This window comes from Prunus mume, linkage group LG2 (genome assembly GCF_029339155.1).
Source record: "Prunus mume cultivar Tortuosa linkage group LG2, ASM2933915v1, whole genome shotgun sequence".
NCBI classification, from domain to species: Eukaryota; Viridiplantae; Streptophyta; class Magnoliopsida; order Rosales; family Rosaceae; genus Prunus; species Prunus mume.
The window spans coordinates 42,583,223-42,606,150 of NC_142699.1; the positions used below are offsets into that span (position 1 = coordinate 42,583,223).

The 22,928-nt window shown below is 35.0% G+C and overlaps 1 pseudogene; it reads left to right on the top strand.

Moving 5' to 3' along the window:
- Nucleotides 1–7,347: 7,347 nt before the first annotated feature.
- Nucleotides 7,348–22,928, top strand: part of LOC148920428 (26S proteasome non-ATPase regulatory subunit 11 homolog pseudogene) — a 76,309-nt pseudogene continuing 60,728 nt past the window's right edge.

The following is a 22,928-nucleotide window of genomic DNA, read 5'->3' on the forward strand; positions in this document are numbered from 1 at the left end:
GATGAAATGTTCTTCTCTGATACACTCGAGCACGTCTTTCAGGGGGAGACTAGTAGTGAAGGACATAACTGGCTAGATTTACAAGGGGGAGTAGTATTGGATAGTTTGATACAAAGGGAAGAACCGATCGAACCTGCTGAACCTGCTACACCAGCCGAACTTGCTACATTAGATGAATCTGCTATTTTAACTTATGTCACTATCACATCGAATCTGATTGCCCCCCATGAAGCTTCTCTAATAGTACCCGATCAAGCTCCCTTGGATATTCCTAAAGTAAGTGCTTCTATTCATACTTCTGATAATTCTTATGTTTTACCGCCTAGACGGAACAGTGGGGTTCCACCTGATCTATTTGATTATTATTCTTGATATTGGGTGTTTACATGTTGCTAATTATTATAATATCATTTTATTAATATTGTCATGTTCATTTGTTATGGGTGATGGTTGGAATTGTTGGGTTGATAAAGAAATTATGGAAAATAGGATAATAGGAGTGATCTTTTGTGTAGTTGAGACTAACCATTGTAGGGACCAAGTTCAGGCGAGCTTGTGTGCACAATGTGGGAACACATATTTTTGAGACCAATAAGAATGGCACATGGAAAATGGGATAGTCCTTAGGCCTCAGCTAATTACCCTAATTAGTTAGAGATTTATCTTTGATTTAAGATATGAGTATCTTCCCTAAATCATGGAACCAATTTTCAGCAAATCTCTTTGATTAATTCTCATAATCTTTTTGAGTAAGAATAATCCTAATTAAATAAGGATTATTCTTTAAACCCTAGCCAAGTAAGGAGACTATAAATATATGGTTACACGACACACATGAGGGAATTTAAACTTGTATGTTAGCTATCTTGGTTGGAATTAAGAGTAGACAATATATGCCTTAATTCGAATTGTACTATGAATAGGAAGCGTGTTAATGTATGGTTTTTGTTATTTTCTTTTGGCTTCCCTTGACAACTTTGTAATAAGATGTTATTGTTATTTATCAAGCTCAAGTTTAGATTAAGGTAAACTTTTCTTGGTGTTCTTCTCTAATTTCTACTCTATGGAGTTTCAAGCAAGTTGACAAAGGTATTGTGCATTGCATATCATTACATTAAACAGTCTTCATAAAATGATGACTAGTCATCCATTTCTCATCTGACTAGTCATCCTTGCTCTGTAGGATTTCCAGCTGGATAACAAACTATTTTGTCCTATTCTTCTTTCTCTCTCTCTGTTGCCATGTGGGTTTCTGACCTAAGGAATATTTTGGTCTGTAAATGCTACAATTTTTCTCATTTGGCGGTTGTCTCTTTTGGGTGGAAGTTTTGGAAAGTTTGGTTTGCCATCTTTCGCTTCTTCTTCCTCGAGAGAACCATCTTATTTTCATCTATGAGTTTTTCCAATTGATTTCTTTTTGAAAAATTGCATTTGAAACACAAAACTGCATCTAGCTACTTAAATCATTCTCTCATTTATATCTAGGTCAGATTCAAGACTGATTTCTTCAAGAATATGGTTTCTTGAAGAAATTGGTCATTCTCCTTTGAATCCAAATTTTGGTTTCGGTTTGTGTTGGAGCTTGCAAGCTAGTGCCAAGGGATGAACGAGCTGGAGAAGGAGCTGCCATTGCCATGAAGAACTGAGCTTCAAGCTTTGCTAAGTTGGAGAAGAAGATTGCACAAAGGATGTATAGCTCATCTTCCTAAATAGATCTAGGTTTTTCTTGAGCTTGCTTGTGTTCCTTTGGAAGAATCTTTTTCTATTTAGTGGATTGCCTAGTCGGTTGATGACCCCCAGTTTTTCCCAATGGCAGGTTTCTGGGTGAACAGTTCCTGATTTCCATCTCTGTAAATTTTTTGGGTTTGTGTTCTTGATAGTTGACTAGTCATCTGGGTTTGTGCGGTTGACTAGTCATCTTTTTCTGCTGTTTGGTGTTTGCTTGATTATGCTGTCTTCACACACTTTCACCAAAGTTATTGCTAGCACAGGGGATGCCTAGATTGACGGGTCATTCTAAGTGCCTAGGTTGTCACTAGTAATTCTCTAGGCTTGTAGGTTCATCTTGGTATGCTATGTCTATGTTATTGTTTGGCATAATTCATATCTGACAGTTGACTAGTCATAAGAGTATGAGTATTTGGTCAAGGTCTAGAGTGTGTGAGGTTTGCTGTGTTCTTGGTTGAATATCTTTTCAATTTACCCATCGTCACCTAAGTACCAATTTCAAAGCGTATGTATGGACCATCGACAACAGGGATTAGATACATGTTTGGTTGTTTAAAATTTTCTCCTATGCATAATGAATTTCTAATGCTTGATTTAGGTTTGACAACAAAGGATCTGATTGAAGAATTAGGAATACAAGGTTTAGACCAGACACCATGGCTAAATTATACATTAGAGAAAATCAATCTTTTTACTTGAATTGAACTTGTTAACGTGATTGTTTGAGACTTAGAATTGGATTGTTCTCTAGTATCTTTCTTCTTTGTTTGTTTAACTTTTTGTTTTCAATTCATGTACTCTTGTCAATCATCTTTAAACCTTGTTTCCATTTCTCTTTTGTGCAGGGAATCGAATTGAATCAATCTATCAACAATCCTCGTTGGATCGACCTCTAGCACTTACACATGCTATACTACCCAACGGCTTATGCACTTGCGAGTATCACAAGTTGAGGATGCAGCTAAATCAATTTTGGCATAACTGAATCAACAACACCACATTGCCAGGCCTTGTCCAGGAGAAACACTTACATGAAACGGGAATAGCACTGCTATCCCCAGCCAATCATGTTATGCCATGCGTGATAACTTTTCCACATGCAGTCTGTGGTTTACAGAGATTGCAAAATAGTATTATCCTTGTTCATACAAGTTTTTATGCTTGTCAACTAACTAATTATGTTTTTTTTTCCCACTAGTTAGGGGATGGGGTGGGGGGGCGAGGTTTTACTCATACATGCCTAGGGATGGGTTTGAACCTCAAACATCTCAGGACAAACACACTTGGCACTAGTCATGTATTTTCCACATACATTATCCTTTCTCGAAAGTGAAGTTCGAAAGATAAAGCAACCAATTGGAAATGGCGTTGTGCCCAATACGTCGATTGTCTACTATGATAACATGAAGGACGTTGAAGTTTCATCTTAAAATTAATGGGCTATATAGGAGTAGCGTAACTCTTTATAAACTTATGTTAAATGCGTTTAACTTTTCATAGTGTGACATACTCTCAACAATCTAGATGCACCATCAAAGTGGAGACCCACCTAACTAAGTGTCAAAAAGGCACGAAACAGTGTATTTGAATATTATCATTACATATTTTCTAAAATTAGATTTAAAGTACCATCTAGTGAATGCAAACGTAGTCTTCTTTAACTCGTTGTCGTAAGTCTCGAATTGTTGAGTAAAATCCATGTGCACTGTGGGCTCATAGGGGCTTTGCCATTTCAATTTTCTATGCTTCCTACCACTGTTTTATTTTGCGCCCTCTCATGCTTTTTGATTATTTTATTAAGTATGAGAATCAATTAGGTAGATAATTTTGCTCTATTTTTTTTTTCTTTCCTGCTCTAGCTTTGTTGTGTGACAATCTATTATCAAAATTGATGTGGCAATGTTCATGTCTAAGTTCACTCTGATTCTTATTTATTTGCATGCAATAACAAGCTGACATATGGGGGGTATCGGAACCCAAAGAATCTGACAACCGAACCAAATTGGGTTGAGAAAAAAATAAAGAGTTGACCAAATAAGTCAAACCCAATTCAAAAGATCGGATTGGATGTTTGGTTCTAGTTTTAATTCTACACCATAAAAAATAAATTGATCCGAACGGAACCGACTATATTAATTTTAATTTTTAGTTTTCATATATCCCAATGCTAAATTTAATTTTTCATATGTCATGTGAACGAGTTAAACTGATATTGAAATAAACAAATTGAACTTAAAAACTTGTATTTATGGGTTTAAAGGGATAAGATGAGATAAATGGTATAATTTAGTTATGTTCTTCATTTGATTTTGGCTCGAGGAAATTGGGAGAGAAATTGCATTGACCCTTAAGATATCATAAGTGCCCAAGTGCCCCAAGCAAGCCATAAACTCTTTTAACTCCATGGCCAACCAAAAAAAGTCCAAGTGAATGTATCTGAATATTGTTATTACATCTTATCTGCAATTAGATCTCTCCTACTCAAAGTTTTCACACCACCCTACTCTCCTCATGCAAAATTTTAATTTTAGTTTTTTAATTTGGTATATTATTTTGATGTTGTAATTTTTGTTTAGGTTAGTTATCACGTGGTTATTGTATGAGATATTTCTTAGAATCAGAGCCGGTCTTAGGAAAGACCCAGGACAAATTTCTAGAGAGTGCCCTTTTAGACAAATGAAAAACTAAAATTACAAATTGTTTTATCAACAAATTAATTTTATTAGGTAACATTTTTTAATTTTTATAAAAACACGAACAATAACAATAAAACTAATGAACGAAGAATAATAAAATTTGGATTTTGAGAATTTTTTTCTTCAACTCGAAACTTCAAATTTCCAATTATGAAAAACAAGAATCTCTGTTGAGTTTTTGCTAAATCAAATAAAAAGAAAAATAAGTTAACAAAGATATCTTATGTACTCTACTTATGCAGTAGACAATGCAACACAATTTTTTTTGACTGAAGCCCAAGAGAAAACACCAATGCCAAAAGAGAATGCATATCCAGATGTGCTCTTACTGTCCTCAACTGATCCACCCTAGTCACTGTCACATAAGCCAATCAACATTGCATTTTTTTCGTAACACATACTCTAAACCATAGTTTAGGTTCCCCTTGATATATCTTTCCACTCGTTTGGTAGTTCCATAGTGTTTGCTTGTAGGACAATGCATGAATCTAGCAAGTAGACTAGAGGCATACATAATATCTGGTCTAGTGGCAGTTAGGTACAAAAGACTACCTACAATACTTCTGTATAGTTTTTCACTCGTGGCTCTACTTCCATCATCTTTGGTTAATGTCTCAATTGCTACAAGAGGTGTGGTCACAGTTTTGCATTCATTCAAGCCAAACTTGTTCAGTAGAGAGCTTGCATATTTCTTTTGATGTATGAATATGCTAGAGTTTGTTTGACCCACTCTCATACCAAGAAAATGATGTAGAAGGCCCAAATCTTTCATCTCATATTTCATCATCATGTCTTCCTTGAATTCAACCAGTAGTTCCTTGCTACTTCATGTGTACAGAATGTTATCTATATAGATAGAAACAATTAGGATATCTTTGTCTCCCTTTGTCTTGGTGTACAAGTTAGCTTCACTTAGGCTCTTCTCAAAATCACACTGAGTGAAGTAGGTATCTATCTCTCCATACCAGGCTCTAGATGCTTGTTTCAGCACATAGAGAGCTTTATGCAACCTGTACACCTTGTCTTCTTTGCCTTTGATCACAAAACCCTCTGGTTGGTCTATATAGACTTATTCTTGCAATACACCATTTAGGAAAGCTGATTTTACATCAAGCTGATATAGCTTTCATTCTTTCTGAGCAGCTAGAGCAATGAGAGTTATAATGGTGTCCAATCTAGCTACAGGAGCATAGGTTTCATGGTAGTCCAATCTAAGTTTATGAGCATTCCCTTTGGAAACTAACCTTGCTTTATTCTTTTGGACTAAACCATCCAAGTTTAGCTTTGTTTTGTAAACCCACTTGACTCCAATAACTGGCTTCTCAGTTGGTTTGTCTCCTAGTTCCCATGTACCTTTTTTTTTTCAATCATTTATAATTCATCTTCCATAGCTTTTAGCCATGATTTATCTTGAGCTGCCTCTGCATATTTCTCTGGTTCTATGATGCACAAATTGCATTGTGCAAGCACATCATCTAACCTTCTCACTACTACAAAAAGTGACAAAGACGACCAAAAAAAACGACGGTTTAAGGGAAAACCGTCGTTGTTTTTTAAAAGACGACGGTTCTATAAAACCGCCGTGTAAGAACAACTTAAACACCTAAAAAATGGAGATTCCAATGGTTGTTTCTAGAAAACGACACACTTAGTTAAAAACCGGCGTCTTATTGAAATAGGATTTCCACAGAGTAAAATCTAAGCCAACAAAGAACGGTAGAAGGTATGAATAGACCGACGTAGAAAGTAAAGACGACGATATCAAAAAAAAGCCGCCGTTTTTACTCAAAAATTAACACAACCAAATTTTCGTATATGGCGCCGTATAATTACAAATAAATCCACGGCGGTATAATACAAAATACTGCCGTATTAAATTAATGTACAACTACGACAAAGATAAATTTACCGATGTCTTTCCTGTATAGTTCTACGACGGTATCTTTAACTCTCACCACATTGGGGTTTTTCATTTAACGACGTATTATAAAATTTACCGTCGTATTTATTCACTTTATACGTCATACCTTATATTTAAACCATCGTCTTAATAAGAATTTTTTTAACAACGTATTTCTTGGATTTTCTTATCCTACGTCGGTAGATCAACTTAATGACAAGAATTGAAATAACCACGACGGTTTATATAGAAAACCGCCGACATAATCAGATTTTTTTGAGATCGCAAGAGTTACGAAATCTTACCAGATGGAACTCTGTTCCTCATCATAATCGGACCACAGAAAGACAATATTTTAGAGGTTAATGATGTATGTGTATTTGTGTCTTTGAGATACACAAACGCACATACACATTAACATCCAAAAAATTGCTTCTAAAATTTAACGACGGCAGCCTCAGATTTGCAATCGAGAGACAATTTTTTGGAAGTTGATGGTGTGTGCGTTTGTGTATCTACACAAACGCACACACACATCAACATCCAAACAATTGCCTCCTAAAATTTCACGACGGCAGCCACAGATTTGCATTCAGAAAGACAATTTTTTGAACGTAGGTGATGTGTGTGTGTTTGTGAATCAGATACACAAACATACACACACCAACATCCAAACAATTGCCTCCTAAAATGTGAGACAGAGAAAAGGGCAAGAAGAAGTTGAAACCCTGATTGAAAACTAAAACTGAAAGAACTCGTGAAAAAAAACTCTATGTATAATTAAAAAAATCCACGTCGGTTATATTACAGTTAATGACGTTTAACAGAAAGAATCTACGTCGGTAATTATAAACCTACCGTCATCTTACTTTAATATACTACGATGACAAAAAAGATGACCAAAAAAAGACGACGGTAGAACAAAAAACCGTCGTTGTTTTTATCTTCGTATTTAGATGCTGAGGCAATTTTATTATTTGATTTTATTAGTTTGGTCTGTTCTCTTTCTACAGGACTTGGACAATGTCTTCATCATATCTCCCAGCAACTACTGATTTGATTACTCAGGCTTTAGAGGCCATTTCTATTCTTTATCGCATTCTTGAAAACCCTTCTTCTTCTTCTGAAGCTCTACAGATAAATGACCAGGCTATCACAAATCTGACGGATCTTCTTAGACAAGAAAATCGAGCAGAGGATCTTCGTAACCTTCTCACCCAGTTGAGGCCTTTCTTTAACTTGATTCCCGAGGCGAAAACTACAAAAATTGTACGTAGTATTATTGATGCAGATAGCTAAAGTACCAGACACATCTGATCTTTAGATTTCCCTTTGCAAAGAAATGGTGCAGTGGACCCGTCTGAGAAGTGAACTTTCCTTCGACAACGAGTGGAGGCCAGGCTTGCATCTCTTTTGATGGAAAGCAATGAGTATTCAGAAGCACTAAGTCACCTATCAGGCTTGATCAATTTATACAAAAAATTTCATATCCACATCAGTTAACGAGGTGTTTGAAAACCACGTCGGTTTAATATAAAAAACGACGTGGTAACTTATAATATTACTTATTTAAAAGTAAACTTTTGACATGTAGCGCCCAACTAACCACGTCGTTTTCGGAATACAAAAAGTCAAAAGGCTTTTTTACTAACCACGTCGGTTGATGTTATTTTAATGTCGTATAAACATCATTAACCATGACGCTATATGAAAAAACCGACACTGGAGATAATATCGTCGTGGAATTGTATATAAACACGGCATTTTATGAAAACTGTTGTTAAAAAAATTTACTAGGGCGGTGAAAACATATACCGACGTCTAATATATAATACTAGGGCGCTTTCTATTAATCGCGTGCGTTTTATGAAACGATGTGTGAATATATTAAACTTTTCGTCCACGACTTACACTTGCACTCGTTTCCAAACCCGAGAAAAATTTCAGGCTCCGAGAGAAAACTTTTCATCTTTTTCCTCCTCGAGCACAGTCGGTGTATCTCATCGTCTTCCTCTCGTCTTCGTCGTCGTCTTTGAACTTAAACACCGAACTCCGAGAGAAAGCTTTCATTGCACGCAAAAGGTAAGCATTTCTCACTATTTTTGTTACTGTTTTGCATGCTCATACGGTTTTTGTTTTGAAAATATTTTTACCTTTTTTCTGGCCAAAATCATTTTAATTCTTTCCAAGTTTGATAAAATATACAGACAAAGAGGGAAAGTTTCCAACTTTGAACACAACTACTTCAACTAAATAAGACGACCGCAGTTTCTTATTTACGTGGTTAAATTTATAGACCACGACGGTTCGTCAGTCGTCCTAGCATCGTCTGAAAGTTGTTCTAAGTTGTTTTTAAAATGACCTTCGTTTTTTTATTTGCTTGTCTAAGATATTCATTGCAGGTTTGATTTCTCTGAACCATGGTTTTTGTTTTTCCTAATTTGATAAAATACAAAGACAAAGAATGAAGGGTTTGGAACAACTTCACTGTTTTAGTTTTCCATCTTATATAGATGACGGAATATATTAATATTAGCATCGTGTGAATTTTCATACCACGACGTTATATTAATATTAACGTCGTTTGAATTTATATATCACGACAGAATATAAATATCGTTGTAATAAGGTCTTATTACGTCTTCTGTTATAATTGTTTCGTCGTTGTTTAAGTACCATCGTTTTAAACATTTATTAGGTCTCATGTTATGTTTTTGCATCGTGTAAAATCTTATCATATGTCGTGTTTTATAAATAACCGTCGTTTGTGTTCTTAATTTTTTCCTGAAATATTTTCACTTTCAAGTTTGATTTGTCTGTAACCATGGTTTCTCAAGACCAAAGTAAGGACTCTGGCTAGAAAAAAAATGGAGGTAAGGAGTTTAGAATGGTAAATCCTCAAGACAAGTCCTTGAAGAGATGAAGTTTGTTTTCTCTGTTGAGACAGAACCAGGCAACACGACAACATATTCTGAGGATTCAAAGTCAGGTCAAGGTATAAGCACAATGCCTCGTGTTGTGAAGAGAAAATATCATAAACTCAAGCCAGTTGTTGAGTACAATAAAAGGGGGAAAGGATGTGGCCCTGCACATATTGAGATGCAATCCTACATTGGTGTGTTGGCACGCTCCAGAGTCCCACTTGTGGACAAGAAATGGGCTGAAATCCCCAATGATATAAAAGAGCATATTTGGGAAGTCGTTGATATGGCTTTTGTGGTAGGTCAAGGGGGCAAGAACCTGGTGTTATCTTCCGCTGCCAAGAAATGGAAGGATTTCAAGTCTACACTAACGATGCATCATATCCTTCCATTCATCAAGGAAAAGGAGAAATTTAGCCAACCCCCTGAACTATATGAATTCATAAAGAAAGTAGAATGGGATGCCTTTGTAGCTTCAAGGTTATCCGAACAATTTGTGTATGTGCATTTTCAACATTCACATATTAGGGAGAAACTTGAGTACAATCATCGATTGTCTCGAAAAGGATATCCTGGTTTGGAGGATCAATTGGAGGAAACCATGCCCGGGGTAGAAATTGATCGATCTACCTTATGGAAGAAAGCTAGACAAGACAAGCATGGTAACATCCCGGATCCAAAGGTGGCAGAGAAAGCAAAATTAATTGTAAGCCTACTCACTCTGTTTTAAATTTTTATCAAACTGTGTATTGCACTTATAATTCTTATTACATCTTATGTTATATTTTTGCATCGTGTGACTGATATTACTATGTTGAGATGTTTTAAAAAACGTCATTACAGGTCTGAATTTGGAATCACTACTCTATTTTTTGTAATTATAGCATAAGACGTCGGTGGTTTATTCATTACGTCGTTTGAAACTTCTAACCACGTCGTTGGTTAAGTACCGTCGTGATAAATTTAAGATAACGTCGATTGCTATGTTATTGCGTCGTGCGAAATTATATAATACGTCGTTTTTTTATAAATAACTGTCGTGTGTTTTCTTGTGCTGACCTTTTTTATATATCTTTGTTTTAGGATGAATTGCAAAAACAAGTCTCGGAAGGCGCTTCATCAGAATCGCAAGTAATGATGTGTTGACAATGGCTTTGGGTCCCAAGCATCCAGGGAGAGTTAGAGGGGTAGGTGCTGGGATTTCCCCTAGGCAATACTTCAATTTACCTAGACAACAGAGGGTAAAGTTTGCCGATCAATTAAAGGAAAGTGTAAGACTTGTCCTTCAAGAAGAGACTTTGAACATGGAAGCTAGATCAAGGGAAGAGACTTTAAAGATGGAGGCTAGAACCAAGCAATTGGTAGAGGCTGAGAGGGAAAATTTACTGAGTCAGCTTTCCCAACTCATCCCCAATTTTGATCCAAGCATGCTAAAACCGAAAACTAGCCCCTGTCAAAACCAAGGTCAAGAGAAATGTCCCAAAAATCCAATGTCGGACAAAGCAAGCTGCTCTGGGGCTCTTGATGGGAGATCCCAACATTTTGAGGATGATACTGCCAAGAATGGGGAAAAGCAGGATGAAATGGTAACATATCTGAACTTTGAATTCTTTATTTTTTTTAAAAGCTATTAGACATCGTTATTATGAATCAAACCGGCGTTTGAAATACATACCACAACGATTTTATTAATAAACCGTCGTTTGAATTTCAATATCACGTCGTATTTAGTTTACTTGTTTTACACACCATTAGATGTCATTATTTTTGAAAACTTTTATGGTGATTTAGACGACGGTTTTAGTCCTTACCGACGTAATAGATAAATCCCCACGACGTTTATTATTTACCATCATTTAATGATTTTAAGACGTCAATAATTCTTACATACCGTCTTATGTTATGCCTTACCACGACGTGTTGATTTAATTTTTTTAATTTCTGTACAATCTGTCTTATATATATATATTTCTTTATTTCTTAAAACAGAAATCTAGGGATTTAGAAAAGCAAGATGAAGAAAAGAAAGATGAAAAGCAAGATGAAAAGGTAAATTCTCATAACTTTGCCTTTTTTATTTGTTTTTCAAATTTCAGACGTCGATATTTTCTTTAAATCGTCGTTTGTTTTAAATTTCCATGGCAGTTTTGTTTTTAATTGAATTTTTACATTGTTGTACAAGCTTTCTTATATATCTCTATTTATTTATTAAAATAGAAATCCAGTGGTGGAGAAAAAGAAATTGTGGTAAATTCATTATCTATGAATTTTGCATTTTAATTAGACGTCGGAATTTGTTTTCTATGACGTAATAAATTATTCACCATGATGGTGTTTTGTTACCGTAGTTTAAATTTTTATCAGACGACATTTTTTTTCTTTAAACCATCGTGTTTATTGAATTACCATGTCATTTTATTTTGCTTTATTTCTTTAAATAGAATATTGAAGTAGTTGATTATTCAAAGCTGGAGGTGCCATCTTCTTTACAATCCCTTTGTCATTATGTGAAAACGACACTAAAGCCTCAGGAGAAGATTATGACCTTTACAATTGAGAAGGAGGTGTTTGGTTATGATCGTAGTACCTTTTTCTTGCATGAAGATATTACATAGTTTGCAGGCATGGAAGAAATTGGGGCTACCGTGGTTGCAGTATATATGAGGTTTGTCCTTATCAAATATTTATTTCACATTCTCCTTTCTGTTGAAAAAAAAAAGTCATGTGATCATTTCATATATATATTTAGGTGCCTATTTGATAATTTGAAAGCTGCAAATATGTTGAACATGGTTGGCTTTATCGACCCTGCTCAAGTTAGTGCCAACGCTGGGTCATTAACTGAGAGATCATGTTTGGTAGCCAATCAACTTCAAAAGACAGATGGTGAACAGATTTTCATGATGCCTTACAATCCAGGGTTAGTCTCCTTATCATGATTTTGTTTGTATGATGCACTGCATATAAAACTGTTTAACCTTTATATTAATTTTGTGCAGTCGTCATTGGGTGTTGTTCATTGTGAGAGCAAAGAATGAAACTGTCTATTTTCTGGATCCTCTGCACGGAAGTCGAGTGGTTGATGAGGAGGCTAAAAACATATTGAACAGTGCTATCAAAATGTATAATTCACACATATGCAGACAAGGCCGTAAAGCAACCATTTGGAAAACTCTGCCAGGCACACCAAAGCAACCAAGCAGTGTAGAATGCGGCTATTATGTCATGTGCTTCATGAGAGACATCATCATGGATCCTTCCCTGGAGTTTGAGAAGACAGTAAGAAGAAAATTTTCAGATTTATTTTATGTGGTTTTTTGTATTATCAACGACAGTCCTTTAAAATTACCGTCGTTGAATCGATATACTACGTCAGTTATGAAAAATAGCGTCGTCTGTGATTGAACTTCTTTTTATTTATAAAGCTTAATAATCATTGTTTATGGATTGCAGTTTGCGAAGGGAAAAGATCAAGCGCCATACCCCAAAGCAGCCATTGATGAAGTCAGGAAAGAATGGGCAGAGTTTGTTTGCCTTCATATGGAGTAGAGGATTTTTAGAACACTTGACATTTTTATATAACACTTTGTTAGAATTAGTAAAGTTTTTGTACAAATTTTGTTAGAATTAGACAAGTTTTTGTACAAATTTTGTCTATAATATACATCCTTTTTTTCCTTGAAAATTTGTTGAGGTTTTCGTAATTAAAAAAAAGAAATTGCGTAACCGAAGGGTAATAACGTTCCAACAACATAATTATGTCAAAAACCGTCGTCTTATGGAGTACAAAAGTTTGTAAAATAATAAAACGAGAGGAATAAAAAACACGACTGTACATTACAGACGACGTCTAAAGGAAGTATAGGTGACGTTTAATGTATGTTCCATTTATTACAACCGAAGTTGTAAAAAATAACAACGTCATCGTTTGAAACAAATCCGACGTAAAAGGATATTTAGACGACAGAGATGATGTGGTAATTAAATTACACGGTGACACCTTTTTAGTTTAAGTCGTGATATACCGTTTGTATGTCGATGCGACGTCGTTTGAGTGAAAATTCCGCCATGGTTTCGCTTTTAAACGACGTTCTTTTTACAAGTAAGTCGTTTATTAAATTTACAACGTCGTTACTTTCTTAACGCCGACGTGGTTTGTTGGTGTTTGTAGGGATATTTTATTCTATTTCATTCAAAATATTCATAATAAATTTAAAATATATCTAAAAAATGCAACGTTAACTCCTATAAAGTCATTGATATATTTTCTTCCCCCTAAAGCTTAAAAAAATGCAGTTTGAGTAATACAAATTTAAAATAACCACCCAAAAAAAAAATTGTTTTGATGAGTCATAACATCATTTATAGTTTGATGGTTTAGGGTTTAGGGTTTAGGGTTCAGGGTTGTTATATATTAAGGTTTAGGGTTAAAGGATAATTTTTGGGGTTTAGGGTTTATGGTTGTTATATATTAGGCCGTAAAACCATAAACCCTTTTTCTAAAATTATATTTAAAATATATAATTTAGGGTTTAGGGTATTATTTTTTAACGATGGTGTTTATGTTTTCAGTCGATGATTTACGAAGTGCGCTTTCTAAACCGGCGTTCTTTTAAAATGACGTTGTACACGAATAACAACGTCATTGATTAAAAAAAAAACGTAAACGGTTATTCAAACGACGCTATTGGTTCAGTAGACGACGTGGTTGGTTTGAAATAAACTGCGGTAAGTTCAGTCGTGGAATAATGATTGTACGTCGATTTTGGTGAAACTTTCACCATGATTTTGCTTTTAAACAACGTCCTTTTAAGTTGTTTATTAGGATTTACAACGTCTTTAATTTCTTAACGCCGACGTGGTTTGTTGTTGTTTGTAAGAATATTTTATTATTTTTAATTCAAAATATTCAAAATAAATTTAAAATAAATTCAAAAAATGCAACGTCAACTCCTATAAAGTCATTGAGATATTATCTTCCCCCTTAAGCTTAATAAAATGCAGTTTGAGTAATACAAATTTAAAATGACCACCAAAAATAAAATTATTTTGATGAGTCACAATATCACTTATAGTTTGATGGTTTAGGGTTTAGGGAGTTAAAGGAATATTTTTGGGGTTTGGGTTCTTTGGTTTAGATATTTTTGGCCCTAAAACCCTAATCCCTTTTCTAAAATTATTTTTAAAAAAAATATAATTTGTGTTTGCTTTATTAGGGTTTAGGGTATATTTTTAATTTTTAGTTTTGACAACGGTTTTTTGATTTTACATCGTAAATAATTTTACCACGACGTCTTTAATGTAATAAGTGTCATGTTTAATGTGAAATTTTAATGACGGTTTTTTTTTTCCGTCGATGTTTTAAAGAGCGCGCTTTCTAAAAAATTTCACGGCGACCTAAAATTTTCAAATTTCGCTCTAAATCCCCTTAACATTTCGCTCTCTCACTTCAACTCTAATTCAAAGTTGGGCTCTCTAAGCTCCGTCAAATCCAAGTAGGCCATAATATGTGAGCTCTGTCTACCTGTAAGTACAAACCCTTATCTTCCCCTTGTAAATTCATTGAATGATATTCAGTTGTTTTGTTAAAGAGTTTTAGATATATGTTTTGCGATCTTTTAATAATGTTGTCGGAGGTATGGGTTCATGGATTTTCTATTTAATGTTTTCATGATCAATTGGGAATGGATTTAATGTTGTCGGATTTTTTAATCACTCTCTGTTATGTTGAATCTGGAATGGATTTATTGTTTTCATGCTTAGTATACGTGTTCTTAATGCCCAAGATAAAAATTAATGTATATGTTGTGTTCTTAATAGGGTTTTGGGTTCTTGAAAATAAACTGGGATATCGACGCTTTTTTAGGTATACGACGACGGTGTTTTAATAAACCGTCGTCTGTATTATTATACACGACAGTTTTCTTTAACTACCATTGTAGTTAGAATTAGACGACGTTTGTTGAAAATCTGTCGTCTATATATGTCAAATACATCTGTTTTTGTTTAAAAACCGTCATCTGTATAATATATTACTTGCTATTAAAGCTTTATAGAATCTGCTATAGTGATGGTAATTGCTTGTCTTTTCACTTTATTATAGAATAGGGTATAGTGTCGGAGATGGATAAGTCATGGATGCACTCGGATAGAAGATCGAAGGCATATGAGATAGGGGTGAAATCATTTTTGAACTTTTCTGTAGAAAATCTTCTAACTACAACACATATCCGTTGTCCATGTGTTAAATGTGTGAATTTGCAATTGTTTGGGGTTGGAATTATAAGGGATCACTTATACTTTAATGGAGTTGACCAAAGCTATAAGAATTGGACATTTCACGGAGAACCTTGGGAAGCAACTACAAATGCTAGTAGAAATTTTCAAGAAGATGATATGAACATCGTAGGTACAGTTTTGTGTCTGAAGAAATAGAGATGGATGATAATAATTTTGGTGATTTTGGATCCGATCCTTATGAGTTTGCCAATGTGATTGGGGATGGAGATCAACCATTGTACCTTGGTTGTAGAAATTACACGAAGTTATCGGCATTAGTGAAGTTGTATAATTTGAAGGCAAAAAATGGGATGAGTGATGTCTGCTTTACATAATTATTGATACTTCAAGGCGATTTGCTTCCAGAAGGAAATACAATACCGGCCTCTATGTATGAGGCAAAAAAGACTTTGTGTGCATTAGGGCTGAGTTATTAGAAAATGCACACATGCCCCAATGATTGCATCTTCTATAGGAAGGAGTATGAAGATTCAACTAATTGTCCTGCTTGTGGTATCTTAAGGTGGAGGGAAGGCAAAGATTCAATCTTGAAAGAGGGTGTGCCTGCAAAGGTGGTGTGGTATTTTCCTCCAATTCCAAGGTTTAAAAGGATGTTTCAATCACATGAGACAGCTAAGAGTTTGACTTGGCATGCTGCTATAAAATCAATTGATGGTCAGATGTCTCATCCGGCAGATTCCCCATCTTCAAAACTGCTTGATAATAAATGGCCCGAGTTTGGTAATGAGCCGAGAAACTTGAGATTGGCTTTTTCATCTGATGGATTCAATCCCCATAGTTCTCTAAGTAGTAGATATAGTTCTTGGCCGGTTATTTTAGTTACATATAATCTTCCTCCATGGCTGTGCATGAAACGAAAGTTCATGATGTTGACCTTATTGATTTCCGATCCTAAACAACCCGGAAATAATATAGACGTCTACTTGGAGCCTTTGATTAATGATTTAAATTCTTTGTGGGATGGGATTAGATGAGTGTATGATGCACATAATGGAGAATACTTTACACTCAGAGCTGCATTAATGTGGTGATTTCCCCGTCTTTAGATGTGATTGGATAGATAGTTCTGGTCTTGTAGTCAACGAACTTGGATTTGCCCTTTTAGATTTGAGTAAATTGGACATAGGAATGACCAATTTGTTTTGGCTTCTCAAATCAAACAAGTATTTTTTGTTAACGACCCGATGCATCGTGGTTGGTCGGTAGTGTTATCAATGACTAATAGAGATTATAATGATGTCATTGGTGATGATGTCTTAGGTGATGTGAGAATTGAGTGTGAGCCATTTACTAGAGGGATGCCAAATGTTGACACATATAATAAACTGGTGGGTGAGTTTGGGAGTCAAAATATTCGAGATGGGTGTGAAGATATATGGATTGAATGATGCTTATGTAATTTATGAAATTACTTATGCCCTAAACGGCAGTGTATGACATTAATTTTGTAATATATTGTATTGTGATTTCTTCACTTTCATTATTCAGGTTTTGGCCACAACACAATCAGCACAAAAAATACTGGTTCAAGATTACAAACACGACGGTCTTGATAAAAATGTGAAAAACATACGTCTGTTCTAATAAAAAACGACGTTTTGGAGCATTCAACGACCGCAATATATTTACCGACGTCTTAAAGCAACTTAACAATGAAGAACCACGACGCTATTGTGAAACAGTTATTAAGGATATCACGTCGAGAGAAGCATAAAGAGCCGCCATGTAATTCCAAATAACACGACTCCAATCCCATAATACTGACGTCTAAAAGACGAGATATCTAACCGGAACATTACAAAAGACGACGTCTTCGATTATGAACTCGTCCGTGTCAAATCAAAAATCGTCGTCTTAATTTTACCACGTCGCTTGTTCTCTCATAAACTAAGTGGAAAAGGATTAATTCACGACGGTATTTGAAATCCATTGGTAAATTTGTCGACATCAAGATATATTTGGACGTCGTTCCTTTACAAAAACAACGTTATATGAATGTATCCACGTCTCTTTTCTTATGATCATGTTGTTAAAATGACTTTACAAGGCGAATTTCGGATAAACCACACCATCTCATAGACATTAGATGACCGTAATTTTAGTAATGATGACGTATAAATCCTGAAACACGGCTATCTTTTACATGATAACGATGTTGTATATTGACGACAACGAAAAAGAAAAAGAAAGAAAAAGAAAGAAATGTTTGGCATTTATATAGACGACGGTATCTTAGTATAACGTCGTGGTATTAACATTCACACGGCGTCAATAATAAGATACCGTCGTCTATATAAGATACCATACCCTACTTTCTTTGTCTTCATATTTTATCAAATTAGGAAAAACGAAAACCATGGTTCAGAGAAATCAAACCTGCAATTAAACAAGCAAATAAAAAATCGACAGTCATTTTAAAAACAACTTAGATCAATTTTAAGACGACGCTAGGACAACTGACGAACCGTCGTGATCTACATATTTAACCACGTAAATAAGAAGCTACCGTTGTCTTACTTAGTTGAAGTAGTTGTGTTCAAAGTTGGAAACTTTCCCTCTTTGTCTGTTTATTTTATCAACTTGGAAAGAATAAAAATGATTTTGGCCAGAAAAAGGTAAAAAGATTTTCAAAACAAAAACCGTATGAGCATGCAAAATAGCAACAAAAATAGTGAGAAATGAAAGCTTACCTTTTGCGTGCAATGAAAGCTTTCTCTCGGAGTTTGGTGTTTAAGTTCAGAGACGACGACGAGAGGAAGGCGATGAGATAGTCCGATAAAGCTCGACAAGGAAAAAGACGAAAAGTTTTCTCCGGGAGATTGAAATTTTTTCTCGGGTTTGGAAACAGTGCATGTGTAAGTCAGGTAGACGAAAAGTTGTATATATATACAAACTGTTTCATAATAATAAGACGGCGGTTTACATAGAACGACGACGTATAAATAAACAAACTATGACGATAATTTGAACTTAGGACGTGGTAAATAAATACGACCGTAGTGTTGTAGGTACCGTCGTAGTAAACTCCTAAATAAAAGTCGATAAATCAATATCTCGCGTCATGGTAGAAGTATTTAACACGACGTTTTTTTGTAATTTACCGACATTGATTTTTATAATATACGTCGTTTTTTTGTAATATACCGACGTAGAATTTATAAATAAACGCAGCGGTTTTTATGTAAGGACCGCTTGTGGGTTTTAAAATTTATTGTATAAATTTATCGCTTTCTTTCAGTTTCAGTTTTCATTTAGGTTTCCAAGTTCTTCCTCTCTCACAGACACTCTCTCTCACATCTCAAAGACAATAATTTGGATGTCCTTCTCAAAGAGAAATGGAGCTTACTCTCCAACAAATCTATGTCCACAAGAGGAAGCTTGTCAAGTCTGATAGGAGACTTAGTGCTTCTGAATACTCCTTGCTTTCCATCAAAAGAGATGCAAGCCTGGCCTCCACTTCTTCGAAGGAAAGTTCGCTTCTCGTGAAACTCGAAGATCGGATGTGCTCCTCTGCTCGATTTTCTTGGCTAAGAAGATCCGTCAGATTTGTGATAGCCTGTTCCTTTATTCGTAGAGCTTCTGAAGAAGAAGATGGGTTTTCAAGAATGCGATAAAGAATAGTAATGGCTTCAGATGACCTCTAAAGCCTGAGCAATCGAATCGATGGCTTCAGCTGTAAATGCTTTGAACTGTCCAAGTCTTGCGAAAGAGAACGGTTAAAGAAATTGAAACAACGACGGTTTTCTGTTCTTCCGTCGTCTTTTTTAAACTAAGACGACGCAATATTTTTTTCGCGACGTGGATTCTTTTTTAAACCGTCGTTATGTGTAATATAACCGGCGTGGATTTTACTTTTATAATTATAAATAGAATTTTTTTTCCCTTGTTCTTTCAGTTTATTTTTCAAAAACAGTGCGTTATAAATACAGTTTTTTTCCCGAGGAAATTAATGCTCTAGAATTTGTAAAGTTTCTTTTTTGGATGACTGATTTAAATCAAATACGAATATAAAAATAACGACTGTTTTTTGTTATACCGTCATCTTTTTTTAAACTAAGACGATGCAATATTTTTTCGTAACGTGGATTCGTTTTTAAAACGTCGTTATGTGTAATATAACCGACGTGGATTTTATTTTTATAATTATAAATAGAATTTTTTTACCTTGTTCTTTCAGTTTATTTTTCAAAAATAGTGCGTTATAAATAGAGTTTTTTTTCCCAAGGAAATTAATGTTCTAGAATTTATAAAGTTTCTTTTTTGGTTGACTGATTAAAATCAAATACGAATATAAAAACAACGACTGTTTTTTGTTATACCGTCGTCTTTTTTTGTCGTTTTAAGTAAGACTAAAACGACGTAATGTATTTGTTCCCCGACGTGGATTATTTTTGTTAAACGTCGTTAGGTCTAATATAACCGACGTGGATTTGATTTTTTAATTATAAATAGGGTTTTTTTTCACGGGTTCTTTTAGTTTTAGTATTCGATTAGGGTTTCAACTTCTTCTTGCCCCTTTCTCTGTCTCACCTCATCTCTTAGGAGGCAATTGTTTGAATGTTGGTGTGTGTGTGTATGTTTGTGTATCTGATTCAGAAACATACACACATCACCAATTTTCAAAAAATTGTCTCTCTGATTGCAAATCTGTGGCTGCCGTCGTGAAGTTTTAAGAGGCAATTGTTTGGATGTTGATGTGTGTGTGCGTTTGTGTAGATACACAAACGCACACATATCATCAACTTCCAAACAATTGTCTCTCTGATTGCAGATCTGAGGCTGCCGTCGTCAAATTTCATAGGCAATTTTTTGGATGTTAATGTGTATGTGCATTTGTGTATCTCAAAGACACAAATACACATACATCATTAACCTCTAAAATATTATCTTTCTGGTAAGATTATGATGAGGAACAGAGTTCCATCTTGTAAGATTTCCTAACCCTTGTGATCTCAGAAAAATCAGATTATGTCGGCGGTTTTCTATATACACCGTCGTGGTTATTTCAATTCTTGTCATTAAGTAGATCTACCGACGTAGGATAACAAAATCCAAGAAATAAATTGTTAAAAAAAATTCTTATTAAGACGACGGTTTAAATATAATGTATGACATATAAAGTGAATAAATACGACGTTAAATTTTATAATACGTCGTTAAATGAAAACCCCAACCTGATGAGATTTAAAGACACCGTCCTAGAAAATACGAGAAAGACGTCGTTATATTTATCTTTGCCGTAGTTGTACATTAATTTAATACGGCGGTATTTTGTATTTTACCGCCGTGGATTTATTTGTAATTATACAGCGCCTTATATGAAAACTTGGTCGTGTTAATTTCTGGGTAAAAACGGCGGCGTTTTTTTGAAATCGTCGTCTTTACTATCTACGTCGGTCGTTTCATAACTTCCGCCGTTATTTGTTGGCTTTGATTTTACTACTCGGAAATCCTATTTCAATAAGACGTCGGTTTTTTAATTAGGTATGTCGTGTTTTAGAAACAACCATTTGAATCTCCAATTTTTAGTTGTCTAAGGTGTTATTACATGGCGGTTTTATAGAACCGTCGTCTTTTAAAAAACAACGACGGTTTTCACTTAGGCCGTCGTTTTTTTCTGGTCGTCTTTGTCACTTTTTGTAGTAGTGTTTTCTGAGACTTGGGTGAACTAGATTTAGCTGCATTCTTGTTCTGGCCTTCTGGCCTTTTTGGACTCACAGGACGACGCAGCAAGCGTTTGTGTATTCACGTGTCTAGCAAGTAATGGTACAACCGTTTTTGAGCGATTGTGAATAGTATTCCTCATAAAATAAATAAGTACTTTGTGTGGAGAAGGTTCGAGAGTTTTTATTTTTGTTCGAGTTTGAGATTTTTATTGCTGGGATAGGATTCCATCCCACCATTCAAGACTAGAATTTGAGTCAATCAAACTTATTTTGAATAGCCAGAAATATGTTCGTCAGGTTTTAAATATTGCGATGTCCCTGACCGCTAGTAGGCTATATGTTGGCAGCTAGAGATTGCTTGTTGGTGAAGGAAGTGGAGGGAGAGAGATCCAAACCCTGAAGTGGGCTCGGAAGCTACTCTCTGATGATTTGTGATTGGCATGTCACTACTAGTGATACTCTTATAGTAGAAAGAGGGGATGAGGTGAAGATGAAGCCTATTAAACTGTTGCGCCCTTGTTTTCTTATATTCTAATCAAAGTCATTGTGCTCTAAAGAGGGGAATCTAGTTTTAGATAGGTTCTTTTCTATGCCTCAAGGAATAGCACTTTAATATTTCACCTATTATGGAATAAAACGCAAGATGGATGATGATTTTAGACCGTCATCGGACAAAGAGTACAATAATGAGCCTTGCATGAGAAGTGTTTGGTGGATAACATAACATCAAGAAGCAATTATGTATCCAACAGATACTTAATAATAAGTACAAATAAAAGTAAAGCTGGTTCCAACAAAACTACGAGAGCCTTATCGGACAGAAACAAATTCCATCGAACATAACTGCAATATACTTGAGACAGTGCAGAAGGTATGTCCGATGAGAGCTTGTCAGAATATCTGCAGTCATAACTTGTTCGAACCACGAATAGGAGTTTTGATTTAAGTGAGTTGGAAATCGAGACCAACTATCAAATCATACCAAGCGATGATGGTAGAGCATATAGGTTACAAACAATAGTGATGCAATTCCAATCAGGAGTTGTCAACTGGGAACTGGACATAGTATGTGTGTGGGAAAAGAATAGAATTCCAATCAAGAGTTGTCAACTGAGAACTCAAAGAAACGAAGAGGATTCGATTCAAGACTTGGCTTTGGTCTGCTGTGAGATGCTTTGCAAGAGTTTGAGTCTGGGTTACTTCGAGGTTGTCGAGAGTAAGCATATTTTGAAAGCTGTTCAAAATAGGTTTGAAAAGTACTTACCCTACACGTATTCAAGGCTAGAATTTGAATCAGTCTTCCTTTTAACTTACTGGTAATTAAAGAAAAATTTTATGTGGACGTAACTAGATGAATGCCTAGAGATGTGGCTCAATAAGTTAAAAGTTGAAACTCACACAAGGAGAAAATCTTGGGTAGAGCTGCCTTATCACATGGGTTCAGTCTACTGTTTGGTATAAGTATGGGCTGGATTGCATTGGACTTCAAAAAAAATTTGTTTTAAATTAATTTTAATGTTTATTAGATTATTTAATATTATAAATAATTAAATTTAAAAAAAAACATACACAAAATTCAAAATAAGAAATCACATGAAGATGAAATAAAAATAGTCCAAAAATTCACAAAATTAATGATAACTCGAAAATTCTTTTAATACATTCAAATGATCAACAAATACTTATGTTATTTTGTTCTATTTGCCATCCACTCATG